The 9,648-nt window shown below is 39.3% G+C and overlaps 1 pseudogene; it reads left to right on the top strand.

Moving 5' to 3' along the window:
- The first annotated feature begins 6,016 nt into the window (after positions 1–6,016).
- On the top strand, positions 6,017–7,242 carry LOC102773917 (annotated as a pseudogene).
- Positions 7,243–9,648: the final 2,406 nt, after the last annotated feature.

The raw sequence follows: 9,648 nt of genomic DNA, 5'->3' as shown, positions 1-9,648 counted from the left end.
CTCTAAAAACTTTACTAGTTCTCAAGGAAAGTAAAAATCATGAACTAAGTGTTCTTGATATGCACACAGATTAAAAAATCTAGCATATGACATCACATCTATGTGAACCTCTTTTTCCTTTTTATTGAATTTATTGTGGTAACACTGGCTAACAAAACTATACAGGTTTCAGGTGCACAATTCCACAACACATCATCTGTACACTGTACTCTGTGTTCACCGCCACAAGTCAGGTCTCTTTCCAACAGCATTTATCCCCCAACTGTCAGAATGACTATCATCAATAAATCAATAAACAATAAGTGTTGGCAAGGATGTAGAAAAAAGGGAACCCTCACTCACTGTTGGTGGGAATGCAGACTGTTGCAGCTGCAGTGGAAAGCAGTATGAAGTTATCTCAAAAAATTTGAAATGAAACTGCCTTATTATTCAGCAATCCCACTTCAGGGAATTTATCTAAGAAACCCAAAACACTAATTCAAAAGAATATATGCACCCTAGGTTCATTTCAGTATTATTTACAACTACAGGCCTGGTGGCACAAAATTCATGCATGGGAAGGGGGTCCCTCAGCCTGGCCTGTGCCTTTGGGGGATGTCCAAGGCGATTGGGCCTAAACCAGCAGTTGGACATCCCTCTTGCAATCTGGGATGCTGCATGCACCAGTGACCATACTTTTCATACAGGTGAAAGGAATCTTGCTGTTGTATGGACAGCTACATTTTTTGCCCTGATTATAAAAAGTAGTACATAACATGATCCTTCTGAGGCAGTAATACCATTTTCCCCATCTTATGGGTAGAAAAACTGAAGCAGTGAGAAGTTAAGTAATTGGCTTTGTTATAGGTGTCAGAATCAGGGCTGACCACAGAATGTACAAAGCAGAGTCCATGCATGTCATCACTGCATCATCCTGTTTTTTTCAGTGTTAGAGTAGCCTTGCCAGATTTTAATTTTTAAATCTAAGAGACTGTTTCCAAAATACAGAGTAGGGTCGCTAGGCTTGGCCTGTGATCAGGGCCAATTTGTGGGGCAATTGGCACGTGGGGCGCACAAAATTCATGCACTCGGGGGTGGAGGAGGGTGTCCCTCAGCCCGGCCTGTGCCATTTTGCAGTCTGGGAACCATCAGGGGTATGTCCGACTGATGGTTTAGGCCCGTCAGTTGGACATCCTTAGTGCTGCCGCGGTCAGGAGCTGACCCACCACCACCACCGCTGTGCTTGCCAGCCATGAGCCCAGCTTGTGGCTGAGCGGCACTCCCCCTGTGGGAGCACACTGACCTCCAGGGGGCAGCTCCTGCATTGAGCGTCTGCCCCCTGGTGGTCAGGGCACATCATAGCAACTGGTCATTCGCTGGTCATTCCGCTGTTTGTTCAATTTGTATATTAGGGTTTTATTATATAGGATAGCCAAGATTTGCAAACAGCCCAAGTGCCCATCAGTGCATGAGTGATGAAAATGCTATGGTATATTTATACAATATACTACTAAGCTGTAAAAAAGGCAGAAATCTTACCCTTTGTGACAGTATGGATGGACCTGGAGAACATTATGCTAAGTGAAATAAGCCAGTTAGAGAAAGACAAGTACCATATGATTTCACTCATATGTGGAAGCTAATGAACAAAATAAACTAACAAGCAAAATAGAGACAGACTCAAAGATAGAGAACAAGCTGAAAGTTTTTGGGAGTGGGGTAGGGTGGGAGGGTTGAGAAAAAAAATAAAAGAGAAAAAAAAACTAATGGATACAAACAACAGTGTGGTGATTACCAAAGGGTGTGGGGTAGAGAACAGAGAATGATGTGAACTTTTTTTTTTTTATTAAATGTATTGGGATGACATTGGTCAATAGGGTCAAATAAGTTTCAAGCGTACATTTCTATGATATATGATCTGTATACTGCACTGTGTTCCTACAACCCAAAGTAAAATCTTCTGTCACCATATACCAGGCACCCTTCACCCCCCACTCACTCCACCCCTTCCCTCTGGCAACCACCACACTGTCCGTGTTCACAAATTTTGGTTTTATATCCCACATCTGAGTTCGGTTTTATATCCCACATATGGTTCTTAGCTTTTTCTGACTGGCTTATTTCACTTAGCATAATATTCGCAAGATCCATCCATGTTGCCACAAATGGCAGTATTTCCTCTTTTCTTATGGCTGAGTAGTACCCCATTGTATATATGTACCACATCTTCTTTATTCAATCCTCTATTGCAGGACACTTTGGTTGTCTCCGTGTCTTGGCCACTGTGATTAATGCTGCAATGGACATAGGAGGGTATATATCTATGAATACATATTTTTGAGTTTTGGGGTACATATCCAGGAGAGGGACTGCTGGGTCATATGGAAACTCCATTCTTTTTTTTCCTTTTTAAAATATATTTTTATTGATTTTTTTTTTTTTTACAGAGAGGAAGGGAGAGGTAGAGAGAGTTAGAAACATCAATGAGAGAGAAATATTTATCAGCTGCCTCCTGCACACCCGCTACTGGAGATGTGCCCGCAACCAAGGTACATGCCCTTGACCGGAATAGAACCTGGGACCCTTCAGTCCACAGGCTGACGCCCTATCCACTGAGCCAAACCAGTTAGGGCAGAAACTCCATTCTTAATTTTTGGAGGAATCATCAGACTTTTCCATTGTGGCTGTACCAGTCTACATTTCCACCAGCAGTGAATGAGGGTCCCCTTTTCTCCACAACCTGAGTTTTAGATATTTTTTTAAGAATTAAAGGATGCTTTCAAATTATTTAGCAACTAAATTTAGAAGATAGAGCAATATAATGAAAATGTATTAGATTTAAAATTAAGTGTGGTAGAAAAAAAATTAAGTGTGGTGCGGCCATTTTCACATAAGGTATTTCAGGAGTCAAAAATTCCCATTAACAATCATGAAGGTGAGTTGTAATTGATCCATTCTAGCAAAGTACTGTGTTTAACAGTGATAACAATTCAAAAAGTAGCAGCATGCTAGACAAAGTCAGCTATACTCATGCAACGAATGAATGGAATGTAGTTACCATAATGTACTCCAACCAATTAAACTTCAACAAGGCTTTAGGACTTGGAGCTGCCCCTTATATAACTTATACCATGGAGAATTTAATCAATACAATCTAAGCACATTGTATATTTGTTCTTATATTATTTCTAAATATTTTTATATATGGCTGTTGTCCTCAACATGTCCCCTTCTTTATATTTCTATCTAATACTGGCTTCCCCATCCCATCCCTATATTCTACACAATACTTAGCAAAATGCTGGACATCTGGTAGACGCTCAAATATATGCATTGGCTTTGGTTAAAATAGTAGAATAATATAAGCAGCAAATAGGTCTTGTAATGCAGCCTGTCTCGCAGCCTAACAACGTTTTATTTACACTAACCCACTGGGGCTTGGCAAACACTCATAGAATGGCAGACATATTCAAGCAACCATGACATGACATGTTAGAGAAGTAATGAGGGTTAAAAAAAAATGCTTTGAGTATGTCCTGAAATGTACCTTTGAGCCTTACCATGGAACTTGTTAAGATTAGCTGCAACAAATAGTCAGTGTAGGCCACAGAAAGGATAAATGAGGTGACCCATTTTAAGCATTTAAAGCCCAAAAGTGTAAAAGGGAGAAACACCAAGAAGACAACTGCTCACTGCTGCTATTGTAGGTCAAGAATTATCTTGACCAGATCAAGAATAAGGATAAAATCAATTTATTCATATAACTAGTTATATTGTTTTTGTAAAGAGCTATATTTAATGATTTTTTCTTATTAAAAAAATAAAATGAACAAAAACATTGAGCTTTTAAAAAAAAATTTAAAACAAAAATAAAAGCTCAAAAAAGAATTATCTTGACCAAATGATGGCATAGATTATGGTTGGGTGTCTAGTGATTTCAGCCACACCCCATTTATACCCACTACAAAAAAATATGTCCATCTCCCCATCACTTTCAATAAATACTTATGAATTTCCCTATATATACCAACCAGACTATTTTTAAATATGTTTTGTGCCTTAAAATTAAAATGAGGAAATATTTCTTTCTTACCTATTTTAAACAAATGTTGCCAGTATGGGAGAGGAAGAAAATTTTCCACTATCCTTCCAGGTTCTTTCACCTGGTCTAATAATCAAATTGACAGATTAACAAGAGAAAATAACCAAATTTCATTATATATGTACATATGGGAATCCCACATACATGAGAGGTTCATAGACAGAAAGGTAAAATGAGGTATATATGGCATTCTGAGTTAAAGAACAGGTAAGTCACCTGAGGCTTCAGAAGGGAGGACAATCATTCTGAGGATGATAACAAGATCAGATATTCAGTCATTAGAAGTTTACCCTGTCCTATAGAGAGGTCATAAAAGGTTATCTCTGGTGATAACTTTTATTATGGGCAAGGTCCCTAATTTAAATTTTTTTAAGGGGCAGGTAAAAGTTTATTTCGAGCCTGCAGGATCTTGATTGCCTTTGGCTCAAAATAAGCCACATGCCAAAGTAGCACATCTTGGCGAGGCCTGTTCTTTAATCCATTTACCAGACACAGACCCAAGAATTTAAATGTATAAAATGTGCATACATGATACAAAAAAGCTGGAATTTCTCAAGTTTATTAAGTTAATTTTGGTCTAAAACTCAAAATTTTAATAAATCATGCATACCACATAAACTTATAAGTATTCTCCAACTTTAAAAAGCTAAGTAAGCCAGTCAGAGAAAGATAAGTATAACATGATGTCACTCATATGTGGAATCTAATTAACAAAATAAACAGATGAACAAAATAGATACAAAGACATAGAAGCACAGAACAGACTGAAGAATCACAGTGGGAAGGAGAGGGTAGGGGGTAGGGAGAGATTAACCAGGGAACTTATATATGCACTAGAGGCCCGATGCACAAAATTCGTGCAAGGGGCTTGGCCCTCACAGCCCCAGCTGCCACCACCCTCTGTGGGGCAATTGATCATGGAGCCCCCCCCCTAGCCCCCCTCGATCGCCCTGCTGCAATGGCTGAGGCAGCCCCAGCTGCCTGGAGGCCCTGCGGCTCCACCCCCTGACCCCCACCCACTGGTTGTTCCAGAAGGTCATTCCAGAAGGTCATTCTGGAAGGTTGTTCTGCCATCTGGTCTAATTAGCAGATTAGCTCTTTATTATATAGGATAGCCCATGGACACAGACAACATGTGGGGGTGGGAGTGGAGGGGGTAAATGGAAAAAAAGGGGGAACATATATAATACTTTCAACAATAAAGATCTTTTTTTAAAAGCTTGAGTTTTGAATTTTTTCAAGCTATTAAAAATAAGTTTACTCTGACCCAAGGAAAAAGTGAAATTCTAAAATGGTTATTTTTTCCAAAATAAATACATCTCCAACAGGATCATATTTTCCTAAGCCAAAATTAGGACACATTACTTGAAATGTAGGTAGATAATGCAGACTATTTGAAAATCAGGCCAATTAAAACAAATCTAGGCTAACTGGTTATTGCACTTATTTTACCTTGGATTAACAAAAAAACATTGATATATAAAATACTCCTCCTTCAAAATATTTTCTTGGCATAAAGTCAATAATGCAAAAAAAACACACACGATGATTGTTGTTTTCATCACTATCACCACAGACTCTATTTCCATACATGACAGAGAACAGACATTTAATTGAGTGAATGTGGAAGGAGAAGAATGTAGGGGAAGGGAGAGGGGAGAGGGGAGAGAGAGAGAGAATGTGTGTATGTGAAAGAGAGAGATTTTTCCATGACAAAAAAAAAGTTCCTTGGGCAAAAGAAGACATCTAAATGTGTGTGTGTGTGTGTGTGTGTGTGTGTTTAATCTTAGTGAGCCCACAAATAATGAAGCAAATACAGTCAGTGGGATAGAAAAGAGGGGCAATAGGAAACAATAGAGGCTGTGGGCACAGTGAGAGCTCACAGCTTCCCAGCCCTTCTCACAATAGTCAACCCTGGGATCCCGCTTGTGTGCCATGGCCCACAAGAAAGCAGCCTTTTATGATGCAGTAGAAGAATGTGTGATCACTGAAGAGTACAAACTATGGGAAAAGAACACCTTTTCTTTATGATTTGGTGATGACCTATGCCAGTGATGGTGAACCTTTTGAGCTCGGCGTGTCAGCATTTTGAAAAACCCTAACTTAACTCTGGTGTCGTGTCACATATAGAAATTGTTTGATATTTGCAACCATAGTAAAACAAAGACTTATATTTTTTATATTTATTTTATATATTTATGCCATTTAAAACAAAGAAAAATCAACCAAAAAAATGAGTTCGCATGTCACCTCTGACGCCCGTGTCATAGGTTCGCCATCATATTTGCAACCATAGTAAAACAAAGACTTATATTTTTTATATTTATTTTATATATTTAAATGCCATTTAATTAAGAAAAATCAACCAAAAAAAATGAGTTCGCGTGTTACCTCTGACACGCGTGTCATAGGTTCGCCATCACTGAGTCCTATGCTCTGGAGTAGACCAGCCTAACTGTACAGTGGCTTCCAGATGTAACCAGACCAGAAGAGAAATATTTCAGCATTCACGGACCTACCTTGGGAACATACACATTGGATGACCAAAACCACAACAGCCAGTGTGCAGTTCCCTAAATATGAGGCTCAGTTTGATGTTTCACACTAGGACAGTGAGAACGGAGAATTTAGAACTTTTAGCTCTGTTAGTTGAAAAACTGAAATAGAAATCATGATCAACCATGAAGGAGAAGTAAACAGGACATGTTATATATCACAGAATCTTTGCATCAATGCAATGAAGATTCTATCCAGTGATGTTCTTCTTTTTGACTACACAAAACATTCTCCTAAACCAGATCCTTCTGGAGAGTGCAGCCCAGACTTGCATCTCAACAGACATCAGAAGGAAGGCTACGGGTTTTCTTGGATCCCAAGTCTCTGTGGGCACTTACTTAATGCTTCAGATAGATAATACTATCTGCCTGTAGGATATCAGTGCTGTTCCTAAGTAAGGAAAAGTTGTGGGTGCAAAGACCATCTTTACAAGGCATGCAGCAGTGGTAGAAAATGTTTCCTGGTATCTGCTCCATAAGTCTCTGTTTGGGTCAGCTGTTGATGATCGGAACCCTTACAATCTCAGTTTGCTGTGTACCACCTCACTTTTTCCCCTTCAGGGGCCCAGTGCTCACATAGTGCTCAGCTACCTCTATCCCCAGTAGGCATAAACAGGGAAAAACCCTTTACACTGAGATACACCACCTGAATGTGATATCCACACAGAAATCATTGGCCTTTTAAGAGAGGACCTTGGAAATGAAGTAGAAAGCACACAAGCATAAATAATTTTCAAAAGGACTGAAGTGAAGCTGTCCAAGCAAGACACTGGAATTAAGAGATTCCTATCAAGTGGGAAGGTAAGACTGGCAAGTTGCTCTAACTGTTGTACTGCCACTAGAAAGTGGGAGTTGATAAGAGGAGCATAGTCCATAATCAAAAACCTGAAGTTAGATAGGGTACCAGAGCCCTTGTTCCAAGATGAAACTGGACAGAAGGCAGGTGAAACCAGGGGTGAGCATCAGTGGTGGACTCAGCTGTGAAAGGCATAAAAGTATGAGAAAGAGGAATCAGGGTTCCCTATGCATTACTGCTCCTAGTAGGTGGTCATTAAGTCTTTTGCTGGAGCAAAACATTTCACCAACAGGAAAGTATTGGCCCCTTCAGCATTTATATTTTCACTAGAGTCCCAGTGCATGAAATTCGTGCATGGGTAGGGTCCCTAGGCTTGCACAGTGATCAGGGTTGATCTGTGGGGCAACCAGCAGGGTGATTGGGGGCCCCCGCCAGCACCCACTTTGGCTGGCCTGGCGCCGCCCACTTGCCAGCCCTACCCCCCACTGCAGCCGCCAGTCGCCTCCCTCTGTGGGGCAACCAGTGGGCTATTGGGGGGGGGGGGCCACTGGCACTTGCCTTGGCTGGCGTGGGGCCTGCAGGCAGCTTCTGCATTGAGCGTCTGCCCCTTGGTGGTCAGTGCATGTCATAGCGACCAGTCGTTCCATTAGTCATTCTGCCGTTTGGTTGATTTGCATATTAGGGTTTTATTATATAGGATTCATTCATTTAAGAGCTTGTAATTGAACAATAAAGTTATGTAACAAGATTCCTTTCATTTATCATGTTTAATAGTCATATAAAACCCATCCTTTATTTCTTAACATTCTTTCCTTTCTTTACTAGATAAAACACAGTTTACAAAGTTCAATTATAAGGTCTGAGGGATCGACTTCTGCATCATGAACATCCAAAAGTGTAATTTGTCTTTGGAACTGTTCTTAATACCATCATACCCATAAAACTACAAATGTTCACATTTAAACCTGGCGAGATTATGCTCTGTGCAGGTACAAACACACTACTAAATATAAATTATTCTCAGTAAGAAAAAAAAGGACTATAACTTTCTTAGTTATAACAAAACAATGTCAGAAGATGAAAAAAGAGAAAAGCTCATCAAATTGCTAACAATTCTAATCCTAAGAAAGGTGAATCAATTTAACACTATGCTCTGAATACTGTAAAACTCTTTTAGGAAAGCACTGTAAAATAAGTATCAGTGCAGACCTCGTATTAAATTGGCTAGACAGAGAAAACAGTTCAGCAGTTCTCATGCTCCTTCTACTGAAAAAAAGCCCTCAAGATCTGTAGGATGGCCTCAGATTCTGGTCTAGTGCCCTGGCAGAATAAGTTTATTGAAACAAAAAGAGGTTTTTAATTTCTCCGGCCAAAGTAAATTTCTTTCCTGACCAGATGTGTTAAGCTTCTATGGTTTGTTCATGCGGATGCCCCTCTTGCTCAATAAAATTAGCCCAGGCAGTGGTTCTGAGTGATTCTTATTATCCTGCTACCCAGCTGGACAGGAAATTCAGACTTCTTTGTAATCATAGTTTCTTGGTAGAAATCCCAAACATTTAGGGAAACTAATAAATTAAAGAAGCCGTTAAATAACACATGAGCACTGGACTACAAACTCAGTCTATGTTCACAATAAAAAGATTGCAAAGGACAAAATGTATTACTGAATGCAATCAATAATATTTTGTTATTAAATATGCTTATATTCTTTTGGCTAGAAAGTGTGTTGGAATGAAATTTACAATTTTTGTTTGGCTTAGATACAAAAGTATAACTGGGGTAGTCCATTTAGCAGTTAGCAAATATTTGGGGCCCATGAGATTAAATTTGCATTAAAATATCAAGGCATAACTTGGAATGAGCATGCCCCTTTGTCCTTTTGATTTATTTGTTAATGTAGTTTCCAGTTTTTAAAAGAGCCTTTTTGAGGGACTTGAGGAGTGAAACCTAATTGTTAAATAATGAGCAACTGAGCTGGTATGGGCATTTTATGAGGCTAAAGCCTTAAACTTTAGGAAAATTGAGTTATAATCAATCGGTGCCATTCGGTGGGAATTTTGACAACAGAGGTGTGCTGTCTATATTTATAGGTATTATCTTTTAAGTGTACACATGACTAACTTTAACTTTTGCAGTTTAGTTCTTCTGTTTCACACCTTGATATAATTATTTGAATCATCTCAATCAGCATACCACTATCATCATTGGATCCCTGC

The sequence above is a fragment of the Myotis davidii genome, unplaced genomic scaffold, assembly GCF_000327345.1.
Source record: "Myotis davidii unplaced genomic scaffold, ASM32734v1 scaffold280, whole genome shotgun sequence".
NCBI classification, from domain to species: domain Eukaryota; kingdom Metazoa; phylum Chordata; class Mammalia; order Chiroptera; family Vespertilionidae; genus Myotis; species Myotis davidii.
The sequence above is the reverse complement of the archived record's forward strand: the minus strand, read 5'-3'. Positions and strand labels throughout refer to the sequence as shown.